Here is a 25,646-nt window from a genome sequence, read left to right on the forward strand (position 1 = left end):
CTACCGTACTGTACTGTGTCTGCTGCTAATATAGACTGGATGATAATGAGATGTAGTATGTATAAAGAAGAAAGAAAAAAAACCCACGGGTAGGTGGTATACAATTATGGATGGACTGCCGAGTGCCGACACAGAGGTAGCTACAGCCGTGGACTACCGTACTGTACTGTGTCTGCTGCTAATATAGACTGGATGATAATGAGATGTAGTATGTATAAAGAAGAAAGAAAAAAAAACCACGGGTAGGTGGTATACAATTATGGACGGACTGCCGAGTGCCGACACAGAGGTAGCTACAGCCGTGAACTACCGTACTGTACTGTGTCTGCTGCTAATATAGACTGGTTGATAAAGAGATGTAGTAGTATGTATGTATAAAGAAGAAAGAAAAAAAAACCACGGGTAGGTGGTATACAATTATGGACGGACTGCCGAGTGCCGACACAGAGGTAGCTACAGCCGTGAACTACCGTACTGTGTCTGCTGCTAATATAGACTGGTTGATAAAGAGATGTAGTAGTATGTATGTATAAAGAAGAAAGAAAAAAAAACCTCGGGTAGGTGGTATACAATTATGGACGGACTGCCGAGTGCCGACACAGAGGTAGCTACAGCCGTGAACTACCGTACTGTGTCTGCTGCGACTGGATGATAAATAATGATATAAAAAATATATATATATCACTACTGCAGCCGGACAGGTATATATATTATATAATGACGGACCTGCTGGACACTGTCTGTCAGCAGAATGAGTTTTTTATAGAATAAAAAAAAAAACACCACACAAGTGAAGTCACACGACGAGTGTTTAACTTTTTCAGGCAATCACACAATATAGTATACTACTAACTATACTGGTGGTCAGTGTGGTCAGGTCACTGGTCAGTCACACTGGCAGTGGCACTCCTGCAGCAAAAGTGTGCACTGTTTAATTTTAATATAATATGTACTCCTGGCTCCTGCTATAACCTATAACTGGCACTGCAGTGCTCCCCAGTCTCCCCCACAATTATAAGCTGTGTGAGCTGAGCACAGTCAGATATATATACATAGATGATGCAGCACACTGGGCTGAGCAGTGCACACAGATATGGTATGTGATTGAGTCACTGTGTGTATCGTTTTTTTCAGGCAGAGAACGGATATATTAAATAAAACTGCACTGTCTGGTGGTCACTGTGGTCAGTCACTAGTAAACTCTGCACTCTCTACACTTCTACAGTACTCCTAAGCTCCAGTAAATCAGGTCAATCTCTCTCTCTCTCTCTCTTCTAATCTAAATGGAGAGGACGCCAGCCACGTCCTCTCCCTATCAATCTCAATGCACGTGTGAAAATGGCGGCGACGCGCGGCTCCTTATATAGAATCCGAGTCTCGCGAGAATCCGACAGCGTCATGATGACGTTCGGGCGCGCTCGGGTTAACCGAGCAAGGCGGGAAGATCCGAGTCGCTCGGACCCGTGAAAAAAAACATGAAGTTCGTGCGGGTTCGGATTCAGAGAAACCGAACCCGCTCATCTCTAGTAATTACCTCCAGCCGCGAGCGGCAGGGGGGGCTGGGGGCACGGGGGAGACTACCGGAGGTGGCCGGGCATCGGCCTTCACCTCCACCTCTTGAGGGTGAAGCGCAGTTGCCGGGAGCAGGCGCCCGAGGGCGCGCGCGTGCGCACCAGAGCGGGCGGCCAATGGGGGCTCCCATCTCCCCACCCGTCCCCCTTGTCACGGCCGCGGGGTGATGCCGGGCGAGGGGGTCGGGGTGGGCGGAGAGCGGCGGCGGGTCGGACGAGGCCTGTCGCGGGGTCTCGTCCGGCGGTCCTTTCCGGTGGCCCAGATGCTAGAAGGAGGGTGGCGGAAAGCGGCGAGCCGCATGCACGGGGTGCGCGCATGCATGCGCTCTCAGCCAGTGGCGCCATTCGCGCACGTGTGCGCGCAGCGGCGCCGCCAGTTTCAACGTCTCCCCTGCTGCCTCCATTACAGCCGGAGTCAGGCGGGGAGCGGCGGCGGGGGGGGGCGTCCCAGGATAGAGCGCGGCAGCATTGATCCCCGCAGAGGTGCCTTCCCTGCAGACGGAGAGAGCTCCGGCCTGCGGGGGGAGGGCACGCGCGGGGGGGCCAGTGGTAGGCACAGCGGCGATAGTGAGGGCCAGCAGGCGCAGGATAGGATAGATGATTGGTGGGGGGCCACGCCAATTGTGGTCAGGGGGGCCAGCAGATCACCAACAGGCCAGGCGGGGCATTGGCCGTCGGGTCCCTTATCGGTGCCTGCCGGCCGACGGCCAGGAGAGGTGCGCCGGCATCTGCGGGGGCTCCCGCCGGTGCCGGCCGTGACTTTTGGGGAAGTCAGGAGGCTTCCGGAGAGTTGGCGTCGGCTCTGTCGACGGTGGTGGCGGCATTGGGCCCATTGGCCTCAGCCGCATCCCCGGGGGCAGCAAGGCATTCCGGCGCACGCGCAGAAGCAAGGGCGTCCAGTACGCAGCCGGGGTCAGCGGCTCAGCGAATAGTGCGCGCTTGCCGTGACCTGGGGGCGGCCGCGGCGCAGTTGGGACGCGAGGTGGGGACGTCTTTGCCCCGGAGTGCTAGGCATGCCCCGGGAGTGGTTTTCGGGTCCCGTGCTTTGTCTTCTTCTTCAGGTGATCGCGGAGAAGTTGAGGTGGACGTGAGCGATGAGGAGGATTTAGAAGTTTCCACACCGGAGGACTCCCAGTCCAAACAGTCGACAGTGTCAGGTGAGGTTGAGCAGTTGGCGTCGGGCTCCAGCGCGCGCTCCAGTTCTCTCAGTTCCTCCTCTTCTTCATCCCTGTCGTCGCAATCATCCGACGTCAGTAGCATGACTAGGGCAAAAAAGCGTGCGACGAAGTACGCTAAGAGGGCGGCAGTGTTGAGGGGGTTGCGGGATAGCTGCCGTAGGAAAATCTGCAGAGGCGATTACGTTGATATTTTCGTGCTGACTAAGGACGTGAAGAAGGAGTTTAAGGCAGCCACAGCTAAGAAAGGCATCGGAGCTGAAGCTTTCTGTACTTTTGACAACTGGCTGGCCGGTTTTTGCGTCTTTGCGGCGTGTTATCTGGAAGATAGGCCTGAGGAACATTTGAACGTCATACGATACCTGCACTTGATACACGATATGCAGCGCACATCGTCAGGAATCGAATGGCGGATGTATGATGAGAAGTTCCGAGAGAAGCAGGACTGCTTACTGATTATTGACTTTGGTTGCAAGGACGTGGAGGTCTGGCTCCAGGTCACCCGGGCTTCTCAACCCGCAAAGGATCCCCGGAATCTGGGGGCGGACGGGCAACGCGCAGGGTCGTCTGCCCAGGGGAGTAGCGCGGAAGGGGGACCGGGTAGGAGAGGTAGGTTGGCTATCCGCGGGGGAGGGCAGGCCGCCGCGAGGGGGAAGTGCTTCGCATTTAATAATGCGACCTGTTCCTTCGGCAAGCAGTGTCGGTTTCGACATTCGTGCTTGCAATGTGGCGGCTTCCACCCGGCCTCAAACTGTTTTAAAGGAAATCGGCAAGGCGCGAGGGGAAAGCAGAGCTACGCAAGACCCGGCGCAAGCGGGATCGCTCCACAGGGCCCCAACGCCAATTGATTTGGATGCCATGTCCAAATGGTTGGATTGGTAAGGTATCCGAATAGTACGGACGCTCAGTTTTTGTTTCAGGGTTTTAAGTTTGGTTTCCGCTTGCCAGTTGCGGGCGAAGTATCGGTCACGGCTCTCCGGAATCTTCAGTCCGCTCGCGCCTTGCCGTCTGTTTTGCGCGAGAAGGTTGATAAAGAGGTGCGAATGGGTAGGATGTAGGGCCCGTTTAGCTCACCCCCAGTGGATGACCTGGTCATTTCCCCAGTGGGGGTAGTTCCCAAGAAGACTCCGGGTGCCTTTCGGCTCATTCAACATCTTTCTTACCCGTCAGGGTCGTCGGTCAACGACGCGATACCACCGGCACACTGCTCGGTGGTGTACCAGTCGTTTGACGAGGCGCTGGAGTTGGTTCGTAGTTATGGCCCGGGAGCTCTGATGGCTAAGATCGGTGTTGAATCCGCGTTTCGGTTGCTCCCGTTGCATCCGGACTCATTCCGTTTTATGGGTTTTCGAATCGGAGCGGAATATTTCATTGACAAATGTTTGCCGATGGGATGTTCCGTTTCATGCTCGTTTTTTGAAAGGTTTAGCACAGTCTTGCACTGGTGCGTGGAGTCTTCTTCAGGGGGTCATGGAGTTGCGCATTACCTTGATGATTTCTTGTGTGTGGGACCGGCGAATTCGCCGCGCTGCAGCAACTTGCTGTTCAGCATCCGAGCGTTGTTTTATCACTTTGGCGTTCCTGTGGCCGAGGATAAAACGGAGGGGCCGGTTTCCTGTTTGTCGTTCTTGGGGATTGAAATCGACACGGTGGCGGGATCGTGTTGCCTTCCTCAGGCCAAGGTTGCAAAGCTCCGCGAGGTTATTTGCCAGTTCGTGATGTCGCGCAAAGTCACGCTTCGGCAGGCGCAGTCCTTGCTGGGCCTCTTGAACTTTGCTTGCCGGGTGATCCCGATGGGCAGGATTTTCTGCCGAAAGCTGGAGAGGGCGACGGCGGGGTGTGCCAGGCCGCATCATTTCATTCGCTTGTCCTCCAAGATTAAGAGGGATTTGGCCGTCTGGGCCTCGTTCCTGGAGGACTTCAATGGGGTGCGTATCTGGCTGGCCCCAATGATCGACAATGCTAGGTTACAGCTGTTTACCGACGCGGCGGGTTCCTCTGGGTTCGGTTGCTACCTAGAGGGATCTTGGTGCGTGGCCTTGAGGCCTGAGGAATGGCATCGCAAAGGTTTCACTAAGGACCTTTTGCTGCTGGAGCTTTTCCCCATTATGGTAGCGCTGGAGGTTTGGGGCGACCGTCTGGCTCATCGCAGCATTTGGTTTAGATGTGACAATCTGGGCGTGGTGCATGCGATCAATAACCAGAGGGCGAAGTCGCTGGTGGTTCTGAGGGTGCTTGGGCGATTGCTGCTGACATGCTTGCATAAGAATGTATGGTTCCGCGCGCAGCATGTGCCAGGACTTGAGAACGGAATTGCCGACGCGTTGTCCCGCGGTCAGTGGGAGAGATTTCGTTTGTTGGCACCCGAGGCCGATGAGCGGGGGTTTCAATGTCCCGGTTATGTCTGGCAGGTGATCGGACCGGACTGGAGGGTCTAGCGATGCGGTCAGTGGCTCCGAACACGCTCAAGGCTTACGGTCAAGCTTGGAGCGAGTGGGAAGAGTTTGTCCGAGGACGTAGTCAAGAAGGTAAGAGTGGGCATCGGATGATGCTTTCTTTTATTTGGCAGCTTTTTGTCACGGGTAGGTCCAGAGCGGTGGTGTCCCGGTACTTAGCAGGGATTTCGTTTTTTAATAGAATCAAGGGTGTCCCTGACGTGACAAAGAGCGGGCTTCTTGTAAAGGCGATGAAAGGGTGGGCGTGCGTGGCGCCAACGCCGCCTGATAGGCGACGCCCCATCGATGCAGCTTTGCTACCAGCCGTCATTGATGCGGTAGGCAGTATCGCGTCGTCAATTTTTTAATCGCTTTTGTTCCAGTTGGCGTTCTCCATGGCTTACCACGGAGCCTTTCGGGTTTCGGAGCTGGTAGCGCCATCTAAGCGGGCAGACTCGCGCATGCTTCTGGATGACGTGGTGGTGGGTGAGAGGTCCTTGCTGTGCAGATTGCTTCGCTCTAAGACGGACCAAGTAGGTAGAGGGCGATGGGTCACTCTGGTACCGTCTCTGGAGGGGAGCATTTGCCCGGTGAGATTGGCATCGAGATATGCACCAGTTCGGCCCGGTGTGCAGGGGTCGTGGCTGCTGCATTATGACGGTTTACCTTTGACGAAATATCAGTTTCGTTGGATGCTGAGCCGCTGTCTGGCGAGCTTGGGCCTTTCACCTGCTGCTTTCGGTACGCATTCTTTCCGAATCGGGGCGGCGACGTCGGCTGCGACCGGCGGGTTTTTCCGTTGCGGAGATTCAGGCAGTGGGGCGATGAAAGTCGTCAAGTTACAAACGATATATTCGCCCAGTTTCATGAGTTTTTAGTTTGATTAACAGTTCAGTTTTATTAGACGTTGTATAAGTTCATGTTGTAAGGTTAAGTACGTCTTTGTGCAGTTTGTGTCTGTTCGTCTCCCTTGTTCATCCTACTCAGGGATTAGCTACTCGCCGCTGCTGGCAGCGGGGGTCTGGAGTTCTTTTGCGATTTTTTGCCTGACTTGACGGACTGAATTCCAATCTACAATTCGGCTGATTAGTTACAACACGAAGTCCCTCAGCAGGTTTTTACGCTTTCACCTCCAGCTGAGTTCTTACATGTTTTTTCCATTTTGAAACCCCCCCCCTCCCTTTTTATTTTCCTTATTTTACTTTGATCTTTCCCGTTGTGTTTTTATGTTATGCTTTGATTGGCTGGAAGCTTGTTTAGATCGGCTAGGCCGTGACTTATGCAAGACACGAAAACCCCTTTTTTCTGTTGGCAGATCCTTCAGGTTAATGCATTCGATAAGCTCCTGTTAGGATACTTATTAACCGATTTTTACTCCTTTCCTTCTCTTCAGGTTGGGTAGAAGACGATTTGGCAATCTGGGTAGTTGGCACTCTTATGTTTACTGGGCAGCCAGGTTTTTGGCCTCGGAGGGGGCGCAGTTTTTTCCTTGGGCTCATGGCGTTCGTTGGCTTGGTTGGCGGGGGATGATGTGGCAAGATCTGAAGAGTAGATTGGTCAGTCAGGTCAGCGAACATGGAGTCCCTAGGGTGCTGGTTGTCCATTTGGGTGGCAACGATCTGGGGAAGAGGACATCTTTGGAGCTGCGATGGGCCATGATGGAAGATCTGGCCAGTGTGGCCACAGCGTGGCCCAATTGTGTTTTGGTGTTCTCTATGATGGTGCCAAGGTTGCGTTGGCGAGGAGTGGCGGACGGTCGCCCGAATGATGAGGCCAGGCAAAAGGTGAATGCGGCAGTGGCGAAGTGGGTGTTGGCTCACGGAGGGAAAGTGGTTCGCCACCCTAGGATTCGGTTTCGTGCCAGTCACCTTTTTCGGCCTGATGGTGTGCATCTGTCCAAGGAAGGGATGTTGTTTTTCCTGGAGGATCTGTTTCTGGTGTTGCAGGAGTTAGGTTGAGGGTATGGTGGCGGTGCGAAGACTCTGGGGAAGAGTCTTTCGCTGTTGGCGGAAAAGAGCGGCAGGTTGTAGTTTGACTTGTTAGTTACAGTTGTTTACAGTATTGGTGTGGTTTAGGTGCACTCACCTCCATTGACTTTTAAGGCCGCTAGATCACCCATCAGGGGGCAGCGTCATCACCCATCAGGGTGGGCAGTCAGCGTGGAGGTCTGAGTCGGGCACCTATTACCTATGTATGGTTTGTGGTAAATTAGGATCGTTTGGGTTTTAATGTTTTTTGAGGTTATCGTCAGTGGAATATAGCCGTTCTTTTTTCTGCCACCATATGCCGGCTGAATCGGCATGTTAACTTAAATTTTACTTTACAGGTTTTTTCTAATGGTTAGGGTACAATAAATAGCTAACAATTTTCTGCCAAATTCAAGTCTCCGTGTCATTAATTCTTGGTATTAAAGGTATTGAATGCTTTACTTTTGAATAAGGGTCCACACAGTATCATTAGGAGGTTTAAGAAACTGCTACAGATACAGCCAGCCAGACGGTAAGCTGAGGGAGAGTGAGTGAGAAAGCGTGTGTGTATCTGTATCTATGTGTATGTATGTGTGTATCTACAGTATGTGTGTGTATGTGTGTGTGTGTGTGTGTATCTACAGTATGTGTGAGTATCTGTGTGTGTCTGTCTGTACGTATGTATGTGTATGTATGTATGTATTTATACACATGTGTATGTCTGTATCTACAGTGTTTGAGTGTGTGTGTGTGTGTGTGTGTGTGTGTGTGTGTGTGTGTGTATCTATCTATGTGTATGGGTGTGTGTGTGTGTGTGTGAGGGAGGCATAATTTGTATAAATGGCACTTCTGTGGGCATTATATGTAACCCACACTGCTGCAGGGGGTATTATTTGTAAATGCTGCGCTACTACAGGGGGTATTATTTGTAAATGCTGCCCTACTACAGGGGCTATTATGTGTATATTAGAGATGAGCGGGTTCGGTTCCTCGGAATCCGAACCCGCCCGAACTTCATGTTTTTTTACACGGGTCCGAGCGACTCGGATCTTCCCGCCTTGCTCGGTTAACCCGAGCGCGCCCGAACGTCATCATCCCGCTGTCGGATTCTCGCGAGGCTCGGATTCTATCGCGAGACTCGGATTCTATATAAGGAGCCGCGCGTCGCCGCCATTTTCACACGTGCATTGAGATTCATAGGGAGAGGACGTGGCTGGCGTCCTCTCCGTTTATAGAGAAGAGAGTGAGACAGTAGAGAGAGACACAGTAGTAATTTTGGGGAGCATTAGGAGTACTAGTTACTTGCTGAAGTGATAGATAGTGTGACTGTATATTATCTGACTTGTGGGGGAGACACTGACAGTGGGGAGCAGTTAGAGTCTGAGAGCAGGACTCAGGAGTACATATAACGTACAGTGCACACTTTTGCTGCCAGAGTGCCACACTGCCATTGTGACCACACTGACCACCAGTATAATATATATTGTGATTGTCTGCTTAGGAGTACTACTTGCAAGTTGCTGATAGTGTGACCAGTGACCTGACCACCAGTCACCACCAGTTTAATATATATATATATATATAATTGTATATAATATATATATAATATTGTATACCACCTACCCGTGGTTTTTTTTTTTCTTTCTTCTTTATACATACTACTATAGTAGCTTACTGTAGCAGTCTGCGGTGCTGCTGAGCTGACTGTGTCCAGCAGGTCCGTCATCAGTCATTACATAATAAATATATATACCTGTCCGGCTGCAGTACTAGTGATATTATATATATATATATTGATTTCATCTCATTATCATCCAGTCTATATTAGCAGCAGACACAGTACGGTAGTCCACGGCTGTAGCTACCTCTGTGTCGGCAGTCGCTCGTCCATCCATAATTGTATACCACCTACCCGTGGTTTTTTTTTTTTCTTTCTTCTTTATACATACTACTATAGTAGCTTACTGTAGCAGTCTGCGGTGCTGCTGAGCTGACAGTGTCCAGCAGGTCCGTCATCAGTCATTACATAATAAATATATATACCTGTCCGGCTGCAGTACTAGTGATATTATATATATATATATTGATTTCATCTCATTATCATCCAGTCTATATTAGCAGCAGACACAGTACGGTAGTCCACGGCTGTAGCTACCTCTGTGTCGGCAGTCGCTCGTCCATCCATAATTGTATACCACCTACCCGTGGTTTTTTTTTTTCTTTCTTCTTTATACATACTACTATAGTAGCTTACTGTAGCAGTCTGCGGTGCTGCTGAGCTGACTGTGTCCAGCAGGTCCGTCATCAGTCATTACATAATAAATATATCTACCTGTCCGGCTGCAGTACTAGTGTGATATAATATATATTGATTTCATCTCATTATCATCCAGTCTATATTAGCAGCAGACAGTACGGTAGTCCACGGCTGTAGCTACCTCTGTGTCGGCAGTCGCTCGTCCATCCATAATTGTATACCACCTACCCGTGGTTTTTTTCTTTTCTTTCTTCTTTATACATACTACTATAGTAGCTTACTGTAGCAGTCTGCGGTGCTGCTGAGCTGACAGTGTCCAGCAGGTCCGTCATCAGTCATTACATAATAAATATATCTACCTGTCCGGCTGCAGTACTAGTGTGATATAATATATATTGATTTCATCTCATTATCATCCAGTCTATATTAGCAGCAGACACAGTACGGTAGTCCACGGCTGTAGCTACCTCTGTGTCGGCAGTCGCTCGTCCATCCATAATTGTATACCACCTACCCGTGTTTTTTTTTTTCTTTCTTCTTTATACATACTACTATAGTAGCTTACTGTAGCAGTCTGCGGTGCTGCTGAGCTGACAGTGTCCAGCAGGTCCGTCATCAGTCATTACATAATAAATATATATACCTGTCCGGCTGCAGTACTAGTGATATTATATATATATATATATATATATATTGATTTCATCTCATTATCATCCAGTCTATATTAGCAGCAGACACAGTACGGTAGTCCACGGCTGTAGCTACCTCTGTGTCGGCAGTCGCTCGTCCATCCATAAGTATACTAGTATCCATCCATCTCCATTGTTTACCTGAGGTGCCTTTTAGTTGTGCCTATTAAAATATGGAGAACAAAAATGTTGAGGTTCCAAAATTAGGGAAAGATCAAGATCCACTTCCACCTCGTGCTGAAGCTGCTGCCACTAGTCATGGCCGAGACGATGAAATGCCAGCAACGTCGTCTGCCAAGGCCGATGCCCAATGTCATAGTACAGAGCATGTAAAATCCAAAACACCAAATATCAGTAAAAAAAGGACTCCAAAATCTAAAATAAAATTGTCGGAGGAGAAGCGTAAACTTGCCAATATGCCATTTACCACACGGAGTGGCAAGGAACGGCTGAGGCCCTGGCCTATGTTCATGGCTAGTGGTTCAGCTTCACACGAGGATGGAAGCACTCAGCCTCTCGCTAGAAAACTGAAAAGACTCAAGCTGGCAAAAGCACCGCAAAGAACTGTGCGTTCTTCGAAATCCCAAATCCACAAGGAGAGTCCAATTGTGTCGGTTGCAATGCCTGACCTTCCCAACACTGGACGTGAAGAGCATGCGCCTTCCACCATTTGCACGCCCCCTGCAAGTGCTGGAAGGAGCACCCGCAGTCCAGTTCCTGATAGTCAGTTTGAAGATGTCAGTGTTGAAGTACACCAGGATGAGGAGGATATGGGTGTTGCTGGCGCTGGGGAGGAAATTGACAAGGAGGATTCTGATGGTGAGGTGGTTTGTTTAAGTCAGGCACCCGGGGAGACACCTGTTGTCCGTGGGAGGAATAGGGCCGTTGACATGCCTGGTGAAAATACCAAAATAATCAGCTCTTCGGTGTGGAAGTATTTCACCAGAAATGCGGACATTTGTCAAGCCGTGTGTTGCCTTTGTCAAGCTGTAATAAGTAGGGGTAAGGACGTTAACCACCTCGGAACATCCTCCCTTATACGTCACCTGCAGCGCATTCATAATAAGTCAGTGACAAGTTCAAAAACTTTGGGCGACAGCGGAAGCAGTCCACTGACCAGTAAATCCCTTCCTCTTGTAACCAAGCTCACGCAAACCACCCCACCAACTCCCTCAGTGTCAATTTCCTCCTTCCCCAGGAATGCCAATAGTCCTGCAGGCCATGTCACTGGCAATTCTGACGAGTCCTCTCCTGCCTGGGATTCCTCTGATGCATCCTTGCGTGTAACGCCTACTGCTGCTGGCGCTGCTGTTGTTGCTGCTGGGAGTCGATGGTCATCCCAGAGGGGAAGTCGTAAGCCCACTTTTACTACTTCCACCAAGCAATTGACTGTCCAACAGTCCTTTGCGAGGAAGATGAAATATCACAGCAGTCATCCTGCTGCAAAGCGGATAACTGAGGCCTTGGCATCCCGGGCGGTGAGAAAAGTGGTTCCGGTATCCATCATTACTGCAGAGGCAACTAGAGACTTGTTGGAGGTACTGTGTCCCCGGTACCAAATACCATCTAGGTTCCATTTCTCTAGGCAGGCGATACCGAAAATGTACACAGACCTCAGAAAAAGACTCACCAGTGTCCTAAAAAATGCAGTTGTACCCAATGTCCACTTAACCACGGACATGTGGACAAGTGGAGCAGGGCAGGCTCAGGACTATATGACTGTGACAGCCCACTGGGTAGATGTATGGACTCCCGCCGCAAGAACAGCAGCGGCGGCACCAGTAGCAGCATCTCGCAAACGCCAACTCTTTCCTAGGCAGGCTACGCTTTGTATCACCGGTTTCCAGAATACGCACACAGCTGAAAACCTCTTACGGCAACTGAGGAAGATCATCGCGGAATGGCTTACCCCAATTGGACTCTCCTGTGGATTTGTGGCATCGGACAACGCCAGCAATATTGTGTGTGCATTAAATATGGGCAAATTCCAGCACGTCCCATGTTTTGCACATACCTTGAATTTGGTGGTGCAGAATTTTTTAAAAAATGACAGGGGCGTGCAAGAGATGCTGTCGGTGGCCAGAAGAATTGCGGGACACTTTCGGCGTACAGGCACCACGTACAGAAGACTGGAGCACCACCAAAAACGCCTGAACCTGCCCTGCCATCATCTGAAGCAAGAAGTGGTAACGAGGTGGAATTCAACCCTATATATGCTTCAGAGGTTGGAGGAGCAGCAAAAGGCCATTCAAGCCTATACAATTGAGCACGATATAGGAGGTGGAATGTACCTGTCTCAAGCGCAGTGGAGAATGATTTCAACGTTGTGCAAGGTTCTGCAACCTTTTGAACTTGCCACACGTGAAGTCAGTTCAGACACTGCCAGCCTGAGTCAGGTCATTCCCCTCATCAGGCTTTTGCAGAAGAAGCTGGAGGCATTGAAGGAGGAGCTAAAAGGGAGCGATTCCGCTAGGCATGTGGGACTTGTGGATGGAGCCCTTAATTCGCTTAACAAGGATTCACGGGTGGTCAATCTGTTGAAATCAGAGCACTACATTTTGGCCACCGTGCTCGATCCTAGATTTAAAACCTACCTTGGATCTCTCTTTCCGGCAGACACAAGTCTGCTGGGGTTCAAAGACCTGCTGGTGACAAAATTGTCAAGTCAAGCGGAACGCGACCTGTCAACATCTCCTCCTTCACATTCTCCCGCAACTGGGGGTGCGAGGAAAAGGCTCAGAATTCCGAGCCCACCCGCTGGCGGTGATGCAGGGCAGTCTGGAGCGACTGCTGATGCTGACATCTGGTCCGGACTGAAGGACCTGACAACGATTACGGACATGTCGTCTACTGTCACTGCATATGATTCTCTCCCCATTGAAAGAATGGTGGAGGATTATATGAGTGACCGCATCCAAGTAGGCACGTCAGACAGTCCGTACTTATACTGGCAGGAAAAAGAGGCAATTTGGAGGCCCTTGCACAAACTGGCTTTATTCTACCTAAGTTGCCCTCCCACAAGTGTGTACTCCGAAAGAGTGTTTAGTGCCGCCGCTCACCTTGTCAGCAATCGGCGTACGAGGTTACTTCCAGAAAATGTGGAGAAGATGATGTTCATTAAAATGAATTATAATCAATTCCTCCGTGGAGACATTGACCAGCAGCAATTGCCTCCACAAAGTACACAGGGAGCTGAGATGGTGGATTCCAGTGGGGACGAATTGATAATCTGTGAGGAGCGGGATGTACACGGTGATATATCGGAGGATGATGATGAGGTGGACATCTTGCCTCTGTAGAGCCAGTTTGTGCAAGGAGAGATTAATTGCTTCTTTTTCGGTGGGGGTCCAAACCAACCCGTCATTTCAGTCACAGTCGTGTGGCAGACCCTGTCACTGAAATGATGGGTTGGTTAAAGTGTGCATGTCCTGTTTATACAACATAAGGGTGGGTGGGAGGGCCCAAGGACAATTCCATCTTGCACCTCTTTTTTCTTTAATTTTTCTTTGCGTCATGTGCTGTTTGGGGAGTGTTTTTTGGAAGGGCCATCCTGCGTGACACTGCAGTGCTACTCCTAAATGGGCCAGGTGTTTGTGTCGGCCACTAGGGTCGCTTATCTTACTCACACAGCTACCTCATTGCGCCTCTTTTTTTCTTTGCGTCATGTGCTGTTTGGGGAGTGTTTTTTGGAAGGGCCATCCTGCGTGACACTGCAGTGCCACTCCTAGATGGGCCCGGTGGTTGTGTCGGCCACTAGGGTCGCTTATCTTACTCACACAGCTACCTCATTGCGCCTCTTTTTTTCTTTGCGTCATGTGCTGTTTGGGGAGTGTTTTTTGGAAGGGCCATCCTGCGTGACACTGCAGTGCCACTCCTAGATGGGCCCGGTGTTTGTGTCGGCCACTAGGGTCGCTTATCTTACTCACACAGCTACCTCATTGCGCCTCTTTTTTTCTTTGCGTCATGTGCTGTTTGGGGAGTGTTTTTTGGAAGGGCCATCCTGCGTGACACTGCAGTGCCACTCCTAGATGGGCCAGGTGTTTGTGTCGGCCACTAGGGTCGCTTATCTTACTCACACAGCTACCTCATTGCGCCTCTTTTTTTCTTTGCGTCATGTGCTGTTTGGGGAGTGTTTTTTGGAAGGGCCATCCTGCGTGACACTGCAGTGCCACTCCTAGATGGGCCCGGTGTTTGTGTCGGCCACTAGGGTCGCTTATCTTACTCACACAGCTACCTCGGTGCAAATTTTAGGACTAAAAATAATATTGTGAGGTGTGAGGTATTCAGAATAGACTGAAAATGAGTGGAAATTATGGTTTTTGAGGTTAATAATACTTTGGGATCAAAATGACCCCCAAATTCTATGATTTAAGCTGTTTTTTAGGGTTTTTTGAAAAAAACACCCGAATCCAAAACACACCCGAATCCGACAAAAAAAATTCGGTGAGGTTTTGCCAAAACGCGGTCGAACCCAAAACACGGCCGCGGAACCGAACCCAAAACCAAAACACAAAACCCGAAAAATTTCAAGTGCACATCTCTAGTGTATATGCTGCGCTACTACAGGGTCTATTATGTATATATACTGCGCTACTACAGGGCCTATTATGTGTATAAGCTGCGCTACTACAGGGGCTATTATGTGTATACGCGGTGCTACTACAGGGGCTATTATGTGTATAAGCGGCGATACTACAGGGGCTATTATGTGTATATTGCGGCGCTACTACAGGGGCTATTATGTGTATAAGCAGAGCTACTACAGGGGTATTATGTGTATAAGTGGCGCTACTAAAGGGCTATTATGGGTGTATAGCGGCGCTACTACAGGGGGTATTATGTGTATAACTGGCGACACTACTGGGGAAATTATGTGTATAAACAGCACTACTATGCATGGGGTAATGTGAATAATAATGTGCTACTGTGTGGCGTAATTTGAAATGGGGGTACTAGTGTGAGACCACACCCCTTTTTTTGCCGCACGCTGTCCCTTTGTAAAATATGGGACAGCGCAAATTTATAGTTTGTAGTGGTGGTGTCGAACACCCTAGCACCGGCTTTGACAGCGTGTGTGTGTGAATGTGTAAATTCAATTGCACATTTAGCATTTTTATACCCTAATGATGTTTATTTTACTCACCTTATTTATATCAGTAAAAAAAAAAAAAAAACCTGCCGCTGATACACTGCAATGCCTGTTTTCTTTAGGTAACCATAAAGAAATACTACTTACACAATATTTTTTCATATTCACCCTAATCAACAGGATAGAGGTACCCCCTAAAACTGCATCATGTTTGCCTTTGAGTGACCCACTTTCTGAAGCTACAGGGGGGTACACATGGAGAGATCAGTGCTTAAAGTCTAAGCAATCTGACTAGATTGCTTAGAATTTAAGCATGGATCACTCCGTGTGTACCCCTCACAGCTATAGCGATGCACGGTCCCGCGTGTTGCTATTGCCAGTGCTAGATTGGCCTGCATGCAGGCACAATCTAGCAGGTCACTCATTTCACCGCTGGGTGAAATGAGCGCCCCCTCCCCCGTCCGCCCCCTTCACTCAGCACACATTGCGCTGTGCTGAACGGTCACTGATGGATCGCTCGGCACACATCTCACTCTGAGTGTATGGGGCTTACCAGGCAGTGTCAGATAATTGTTGTTCCGTGGTTGTGCAGTGCGCCCAGTAACCTATTCTTACAGTTGTTAGCTGATAAGAATGGAACCTTCATTGCTTATCTGCTGCTACACTATCCAAGATAAAGACCAATAAGCAGTTTGTTGTTTCTTTGCATGTCAGGGCTGAACAGATCTACTAGTCACTGATAACTGTGCAACTCAGTGCCAGGATAGAGTATTTTAACTCTCAAAGAATGTTAACTACATAATACTAATTCTAATGCTGATGCCTCGATTGCCATAGATAACTGATAACTGATGAAATCATGCTGATAATACACAAGACACACACAGCGGGGGTTATATAATGGGGTCCAAGTTTTCAGAAGCAACACGACTACGGTAATCTCACCTGCAGGCTTCAAGTTGCTTCTGAAAACATGCACCCTATTACATAACACACAGGCTGTAAACTCATGTATACTGCATTTGGACTAGATTTTGCCCCACTCTTTAATATAAACCCCCTCACACACACACACACACACACACACACACACACGTTTTCAAGCATTACAACCCCTGCATGCTACTATTAATTCTACCTAATGATGCCAGCTCACCTGGTAATTTGACACTTGGGGGTCTATTTACTAAGTCTTGGACGGACATAAAGTGGACTGAGATAAAGTACCAACCAACCAACTCCTGTAATTTTTCAAACACAGCTTGTGGCATAGCAGTTAGGAGCCGATGGGCTGGTACTTTGGCCCTCTTTCCGAGTGCAAACGCATAGTCGCCAGCCATGGGGAAGTGTATTTTCGCTTTGCAAGTGTGCGATCGCATGTGCAGCCAAGCGAGACAAAAAAGTTTTTTGCAGTTTCAGAGTAGGTCTGAACTTACTCAGCCCTTGCGATCACTTCAGCCTGTCCGGTCCCGGAATTTACGTCAGATGCCCGCCCTGCAAACGCCTGCGTTTTCCCTACCACTCCCAGAAAACGATCAGTTGACACCCATAAACGCCCTCTTTCTGTCAATCTCCTTGCGATCACCCGTGCAAATTGATTCATCGCTAGAAGCATTGCCCAGCAACGATGCTGTTTGTACCCGTACGACACGCGTGCACATTGAGGTGCATACGCATGCGCAGTAGTAACCTGATCGCTGCGAAAATCAGAAGTGTGCGATCAACTCGGAATGACCCCATTTATCTCCAGCAACTTTATCTCCATCCAAGGCTTAGTAAATAGACCCCTAGTTTCTTACGGGCAGATTTATTAACCTTTTGTTTACTGAAGTAATGTGGTGACATAATAAGGTGTTTTTACCCTTTTCACATTATTTTAGTATGCCTTGAATGTATTAAAGGGCTTTTGGAGCAGTTGTTTTTTTTAAAAACTGCTCCAAACTCTTCAATTCACTTTTTTTTTTCTTTTTTTTTTAATTAACCAAGATAACATTTCCCATACTTATAATGGGAAATACAATCTGTTGAAATTTACTAAAATAAAATGTCAAAAAATATTGCAGGGATCCCTGTGATAATAATGCTGTCCTGAAACAGCGTTATCAGAGGGCTCACTGCGGATCCTGTACTCTTGCACTGTGCAGGGAGCCGGCAGTGAGATCAGCTCTGTGTGTCCGATGATAACTGTGTGAAAAAAAATAAAAAAATCATACATACCCAGGGATTGGTGATTGGTGCTCCAATGCAGGCTGACAGTCATCAGGGCTACCTGACGCTCCTGTGACCCCCAGTGCAGTAAAGTGATGCTGCAAAACAGCAGCTCAGTGATCCTGCAAAACAGCAGCTCACTTTACAGCATTGGAGGTCACAGCAGCAGGGAGCCCCGATGACCGGCAGTCCTCCAGGACCTCCGACCACCAGTGGCAGCACAGGAAGGCAGTTGCGATGGGGGCTGCGGTGGTAGCGGGGATGGCGGCGGCGCATGTGCAGCATACTGTATACTCTGAGTAGTTTTTAGGAAAAATACCCCTTTAATACTGCGGAGGGCATCGCGGGGTAAGAGCTTTCTCACAAGCTCTTTCCCTGCATGCGATAATTGATACATCCTTGCAATGAAATCAATTATCGCAGTGCGAAATGGGTCGATTTTAAACTGACTATATTATTATTACTGCTTTCTGTCTTGGCATGTATGACATCTCTGTTACTATTCTATTTTACCTTGCACCTTTATGTGTAATATACTGACTACTTTGCATGTCTACCCATATTGCTGCATCAAGGATTCCCTACCCTACTATCCCTCCCCAGTGCCCCTTCTTCCCAATCCTGCTTTCCGAGTATCTCCACCCACTTCAACCTACTGTACTTTCTCTTTTCTCTGTCATTTCATATTGCATGTTATACTTCTATGAATTGCTCATCCTGCCCATTGTAACATATGTAGAGCAAATAAAATGGCTGCCTCACCAGGATCCTTCATTGATTGGATGAATAATCCTTGGAACTGATAACCATAAATGGCTGCCATATTTTTCTATATCAACGATGACAGCATATTCAGGGTCAACGTTTCGGTCTCCCACAGGACCTTTGTCAAGACCAATGTAACAGCAGGCAAAGTCACAATCAAACTGCCTGTCCCTGTGGAACTACATATACCAGCCCAGCCACGCCCCATGATCAATCACTAAATTAGTATCACAAACAAGGCATATCCGGTGTGAACAAAGTATTAACTACTATCAGGCAAGGTCCCCACTACATGATCGGCATGTTGCAATAAACTACCTCACAAATACTTACATCTAAGTTGCCAAATACATTAGCAAGCAGCTGTGATCCACAAGTGGAACGCACACCGCTGCAGCTGGAACGCACCCACTTCCGCCGGTGCGCGTCATTTCCTGTCAGTTGGTCCCGCTATGGAACGCACAAGGTGGAAGTGGTGCTGATGTGACCCGCACAGTGTGAACATGATGGTCATGCAGAACGGGGCAAATATACCAATACTGCAGTATTCATGTTTAAACCTACACTGGAATATATACGCAAGTATATTACATAAAGGCCATATAATGCACTAATCTCCCTGGAAAAAACGTTACATATAGTAAAGGCCCATATAGACGGGCCGATGCGGGAGGGATGTGTGCTGAGCGAACCGCTCAGCACACATCTCTCCTGGCGCTCAGCACAACACGATCTGTGCTGAGCTTGTGGGGGAAGATGGGGGGGCCACTCAATTCACCCAGCGGGTGAAATGAGCGACCCGCTAGATTGGCCTGCACGGCAGGCCAATCTAGCACCAGCGATAGCGATGCGCGGGGCTGCGCATCGCTATCGCTGTTAGGGCTACACACGGAGAGATCTTGCTGAAAATCTAAGCAATCTAGTCAGATTGCTTAGATTATCGCTCCGTGTGTACCCCCCTTAAGTCATGCTGCGAAAGCTGACCCGGTATACGTAGCTCCACACGCCATTTCAACATAAGGTATAAACCGTACATAAAAACATACATATTAGTGAACAAGACAGACACAACATGTAAATGTAAAAATGTACAAACATACAACTATGCGTGGAAAATACACGCATGGGGCTGGATCAATGGGTGTACCATGAAAGATGATCCCAACAGACTTGAATCCCCCAAACACCAAAACAATTACAAAAAAATATTTAAAGAATTCTGTTCATTTAGTCCCTTTGATGATAGTGTCCCAAGAAAATGGATCTAATACACTTCACGCTTCAGTAGGAGCGTACCCCTATCTCCCCCACATTGCCACGGTAGAATCCAGTCAGTGATCATACACCGTAGTGTGGACATTTGATGTTTCATTTGCAATAAATGTAGTGCAACAGGCTTGTCAGTCTTGCCTCTTGCGTATGCCAGATGAATAGAAGAACGGTGCTGGTTCATTTGTTCTCTAAATGTCCTGATCGTCTTGCCGACATATAGCTTACCAGAAGGGCACATTAGGTAATAGACAACATGGTCCAGAAGACAGGTCAAATGGTGTCGCAATTGAATTTTTGTTCCATATAGGGGATGGCAGAAATATGGACCACTTATCGATCTGCAGGTCGTACACTGGAGGCACTTGAAACACCCATTACATTTATTAAGCCACATAGTGCTTGGGGGGCTTTCAGGACTCATGGTCAGTCTCAACAGCATATCTTTCAGACTGCTCCCACGCCTTATGCTCAAGAGGGGAGGTTTCTTCTAGTGATGAGCGGGTTCGGTTCCTCGGAATCCGAACCCCCCCCGAACTTCAGCCTTTTTACACGGATCCGAGGCAGACTCGGATCTTCCCGCCTTGCTCGGCTAACCCGAGCGCGCCCGAACATCATCATCCCGCTGTCGGATTCTCGCGAGGCTCGTATTCTATCGCGAGACTCGGATTCTATATAAGGAGCCGCGCGTCGCCGCCATTTTCACACGTGCATTGAGATTCATAGGGAGAGGACGTGGCTGGCGTCCTCTCCATTTAGATTAGAAGAGAGAGAGTGAGAGTGAGACACTTGATTTACTGGAGCTTAGGAGTACTCAGAGAGTGCAGAGTTTACTAGTGACTGACCAGTGCAGTTTTTTTATTATATTATTATTTAATATAATCTGTTCTCTGCCTGAAAAAAAACGATACACAGTGACACAGTAACAGTATACCATATCTGTGCTCAGCCTCAGTGTGCTGCATCATCTATGTATATCTGACTGTGCTGAGTGCTCAGTGCTCACACAGCTTAATTGTGGGGGAGACTGGGGAGCAGTAGCAGGAGTACATATTATTTAACAGTGCACACTTTTGCTGCCAGAGTGCCACTGCCAGTGTGACTGACCAGTGACCACTGTCTGACCACCAGTATATTGTGATTGTCTGCCTGAAAAAGTTAAACACTCGTCGTGTGGTGTTTTTATTCTATAAACGCATTCTGCTGACAGTGTCCAGCAGGTCCGTCATTAATTATATAATATATACCTGTCCGGCTGCAGTAGTGATATATATATATTTTTTATATCATTATCATCCAGTCTATATTAGCAGCAGACGCAGTACGGTAGTCCTCGGCTGTAGCTACCTCTGTGTCGGCAGTCGCTCGTCCATCCATAATTGTATACCACCTACCTGTGGTGTTTTTTTTTCTTTCTATCTTCTTGATACTACTAGTAGCTTACTTTAGGAGTCTGCAGTGCTGCTGACAGTGTCCAGCAGGTCCGTCATTATATAATATATACCTGTCCGGCTGCAGTAGTGATATATATATATATATATTTTATATCATTATCATCCAGTCTATATTAGCAGCAGACGCAGTACGGTAGTCCACGGCTGTAGCTACCTCTGTGTCGGCAGTCGCTCGTCCATCCATAATTGTATACCACCTACCTGTGGTGTTTTTTTTTTTTTCTATCTTCTTGATACTACTAGTAGCTTACTTTAGGAGTCTGCAGTGCTGCTGACAGTGTCCAGCAGGTCCGTCATTATATAATATATACCTGTCCGGCTGCAGTAGTGATATATATATATATTTTTTATATCATTATCATCCAGTCTATATTAGCAGCAGACGCAGTACGGTAGTCCACGGCTGTAGCTACCTCTGTGTCGGCAGTCGCTCGTCCATCCATAAGTATACTAGTATCCATCCATCTCCATTGTTTACCTGAGGTGCCTTTTAGTTGTGCCTATTAAAATATGGAGAACAAAAATGTTGAGGTTCCAAAAATAGGGAAAGATCAAGATCGACTTCCACCTCGTGCTGAAGCTGCTGCCACTAGTCATGGCCAAGACGATGAAATGCCAGCAACGTCGTCTGCCAAGGCCGATGCCCAATGTCATAGTACAGAGCATGTAAAATCCAAAACACCAAATATCAGTAAAAAAAGGACTCCAAAATCTAAAATAAAATTGTCAGAGGAGAAGCGTAAACTTGCCAATATGCCATTTACCACACGGAGTGGCAAGGAACGGCTGAGGCCCTGGCCTATGTTCATGGCTAGTGGTTCAGCTTCACATGAGGATGGAAGCACTCAGCCTCTCGCTAGAAAAATGAAAAGACTCAAGCTGGCAAAAGCACAGCAAAGAACTGTGCGTTCTTCGAAATCACAAATCCACAAGGAGAGTCCAATTGTGTCGTTTGCGATGCCTGACCTTCCCAACACTGGACGCGAAGAGCATGCGCCTTCCACCATTTGCACGCCCCCTGCAAGTGCTGGAAGGAGCACCCGCAGTCCAGTTCCTGATAGTCAGATTGAAGATGTCAGTGTTGAAGTACACCAGGATGAGGAGGATATGGGTGTTGCTGGCGCTGGGGAGGAAATTGACCAGGAGGATTCTGATGGTGAGGTGGTTTGTTTAAGTCAGGCACCCGGGGAGACACCTGTTGTCCGTGGGAGGAATAGGGCCATTGACATGCCTGGTGAAAATACCCAAAAAATCAGCTCTTCGGTGTGGAAGTATTTCAACAGAAATGCGGACAACATTTGTCAAGCCGTGTGTTGCCTTTGTCAAGCTGTAATAAGTAGGGGTAAGGACGTTAACCACCTCGGAACATCCTCCCTTATACGTCACCTGCAGCGCATTCATCATAAATCAGTGACAAGTTCAAAAACTTTGGGCGACAGCGGAAGCAGTCCACTGACCAGTAAATCCCTTCCTCTTGTAACCAAGCTCACGCAAACCACCCCACCAACTCCCTCAGTGTCAATTTCCTCCTTCCCCAGGAATGCCAATAGTCCTGCAGGCCATGTCACTGGCAATTCTGACGAGTCCTCTCCTGCCTGGGATTCCTCCGATGCATCCTTGCGTGTAACGCCTACTGCTGCTGGCGCTGCTGTTGTTGCTGCTGGGAGTCGATGGTCATCCCAGAGGGGAAGTCGTACTCGTAAGACCACTTTTACTACTTCCACCAAGCAATTGACTGTCCAACAGTCCTTTGCGAGGAAGATGAAATATCACAGCAGTCATCCTGCTGCAAAGCGGATAACTGAGGCCTTGGCATCCTGGGCGGTGAGAAAAGTGGTTCCGGTATCCATCATTACTGCAGAGGCAACTAGAGACTTGTTGGAGGTACTGTGTCCCCGGTACCAAATACCATCTAGGTTCCATTTCTCTAGGCAGGCGATACCGAAAATGTACACAGACCTCAGAAAAAGACTCACCAGTGTCCTAAAAAATGCAGTTGTACCCAATGTCCACTTAACCACGGACATGTGGACAAGTGGAGCAGGGCAGGCTCAGGACTATATGACTGTGACAGCCCACTGGGTAGATGTATGGACTCCCGCCGCAAGAACAGCAGCGGCGGCACCAGTAGCAGCATCTCGCAAACGCCAACTCTTTCCTAGGCAGGCTACGCTTTGTATCACCGCTTTCCAGAATACGCACACAGCTAAAAACCTCTTACGGCAACTGAGGAAGATCATCGCAGAATGGCTTACCCCAATTGGACTCTCCTGTGGATTTGTGGCATCGGACAACGCCAGCAATATTGTGTGTGCATTAAATATGGGCAAATTCCAGCACGTCCCATGTTTTGCACATACCTTGAATTTGGTGGTGCAGAATTATTTAAAAAACGAGAGGGGCGTGCAAGAGATGCTGTCGGTGGCCAGAAGAATTGCGGGACACTTTTGGCGTACAGGCACCACGTACAGAAGACTGGAGCACCACCAAAAACGCCTGAACCTGCCCTGCCATCATCTGAAGCAAGAAGTGGTAACGAGGTGGAATTCAACCCTCTATATGCTTCAGAGGTTGGAGGAGCAGCAAAAGGCCATTCAAGCCTATACAACTGAGCACGATATAGGAGGTGGAATGCACCTGTCTCAAGCGCAGTGGAGAATGATTTCAACGTTGTGCAAGGTTCTGCAACCTTTTGAACTTGCCACACGTGAAGTCAGTTCAGACACTGCCAGCCTGAGTCAGGTCATTCCCCTCATCAGGCTTTTGCAGAAGAAGCTGGAGACATTGAAGGAGGAGCTAACACAGAGCGATTCCGCTAGGCATGTGGGACTTGTGGATGGAGCCCTTAATTCGCTTAACAAGGATTCACGGGTGGTCAATCTGTTGAAATCAGAGCACTACATTTTGGCCACCGTGCTCGATCCTATATTTAAAACCTACCTTGGATCTCTCTTTCCGGCAGACACAAGTCTGCTGGGGTTCAAAGAACTGCTGGTGACAAAATTGTCAAGTCAAGCGGAACGCGACCTGTCAACATCTCCTCCTTCACATTCTCCCGCAACTGTGGGTGCGAGGAAAAGGCTCAGAATTCCGAGCCCACCCGCTGGCGGTGATGCAGGGCAGTCTGGAGCGACTGCTGATGCTGACATCTGGTCCGGACTGAAGGACCTGACAAGGATTACGGACATGTCGTCTACTGTCACTGCATATGATTCTCTCCCCATTGAAAGAATGGTGGAGGATTATATGAGTGACCGCATCCAAGTAGGCACGTCACACAGTCCGTACTTATACTGGCAGGAAAAAGAGGCAATTTGGAGGCCCTTGCACAAACTGGCTTTATTCTACCTAAGTTGCCCTCCCACAAGTGTGTACTCCGAAAGAGTGTTTAGTGCCGCCGCTCACCTTGTCAGCAATCGGCGTACGAGGTTACATCCAGAAAATGTGGAGAAGATGATGTTCATTAAAATGAATTATAATCAATTCCTCCGTGGAGACATTGACCAGCAGCAATTGCCTCCACAAAGTACACAGGGAGCTGAGATGGTGGATTCCAGTGGGGATGAATTGATAATCTGTGAGGAGGGGGATGTACACGGTGATATATCGGAGGATGATGATGAGGTGGACATCTTGCCTCTGTAGAGCCAGTTTGTGCAAGGAGAGATTAATTGCTTCTTTTTTGGTGGGGGTCCAAACCAACCCGTCATTTCAGTCACAGTCGTGTGGCAGACCCTGTCACTGAAATGATGGGTTGGTTAAAGTGTGCATGTCCTGTTTATACAACATAAGGGTGGGTGGGAGGGCCCAAGGACAATTCCATCGTGCGCCTCTTTTTTCTTTCATTTTTCTTTGCGTCATGTGCTGTTTGGGGGGTGTTTTTTGGAAGGGCCATCCTGCGTGACACTGCAGTGCCACTCCTAGATGGGCCAGGTGTTTGTGTCGGCCACTAGGGTCGCTTAGCTTACTCACACAGCTACCTCATTGCGCCTCTTTTTTTTCTTCTTTGCGTCATGTGCTGCTGTTTGGGGAGTGTTTTTTGGAAGGGCCATCCTGCGTGACACTGCAGTTCCACTCCTAGATGGGCCAGGTGTTTGTGTCGGCCACTAGGGTCGCTTAGCTTACTCACACAGCTACCTCATTGCGCCTCTTTTTTTCTTTGCGTCATGTGCTGTTTGGGGAGTGTTTTTTGGAAGGGCCATCCTGCGTGACACTGCAGTGCCACTCCTAGATGGGCCAGGTGTTTGTGTCGGCCACTAGGGTCGCTTAGCTTACTCACACAGCTACCTCATTGCGCCTCTTTTTTTCTTTGCGTCATGTGCTGTTTGGGGAGTGTTTTTTGGAAGGGCCATCCTGCGTGACACTGCAGTGCCACTCCTAGATGGGCCAGGTGTTTGTGTCGGCCACTAGGGTCGCTTAGCTTACTCACACAGCTACCTCATTGCGCCTCTTTTTTTCTTTGCGTCATGTGCTGTTTGGGGAGTGTTTTTTGGAAGGGCCATCCTGCGTGACACTGCAGTGCCACTCCTAGATGGGCCAGGTGTTTGTGTCGGCCACTTGGGTCGCTTAGCTTAGCCATCCAGCGACCTCGGTGCAAATTTTAGGACTAAAAATAATATTGTGAGGTGTGAGGTGTTCAGAATAGACTGAAAATGAGTGGAAATTATGGTTATTGAGGTTAATAATACTTTGGGATCAAAATGAACCCCAAATTCTATGATTTAAGCTGTTTTTTAGGGTTTTTTGAAAAAAACACCCGAATCCAAA

The sequence above is a fragment of the Pseudophryne corroboree genome, chromosome 3 (assembly GCF_028390025.1).
Source record: "Pseudophryne corroboree isolate aPseCor3 chromosome 3, aPseCor3.hap2, whole genome shotgun sequence".
Classification (NCBI taxonomy): Eukaryota; Metazoa; Chordata; class Amphibia; order Anura; family Myobatrachidae; genus Pseudophryne; species Pseudophryne corroboree.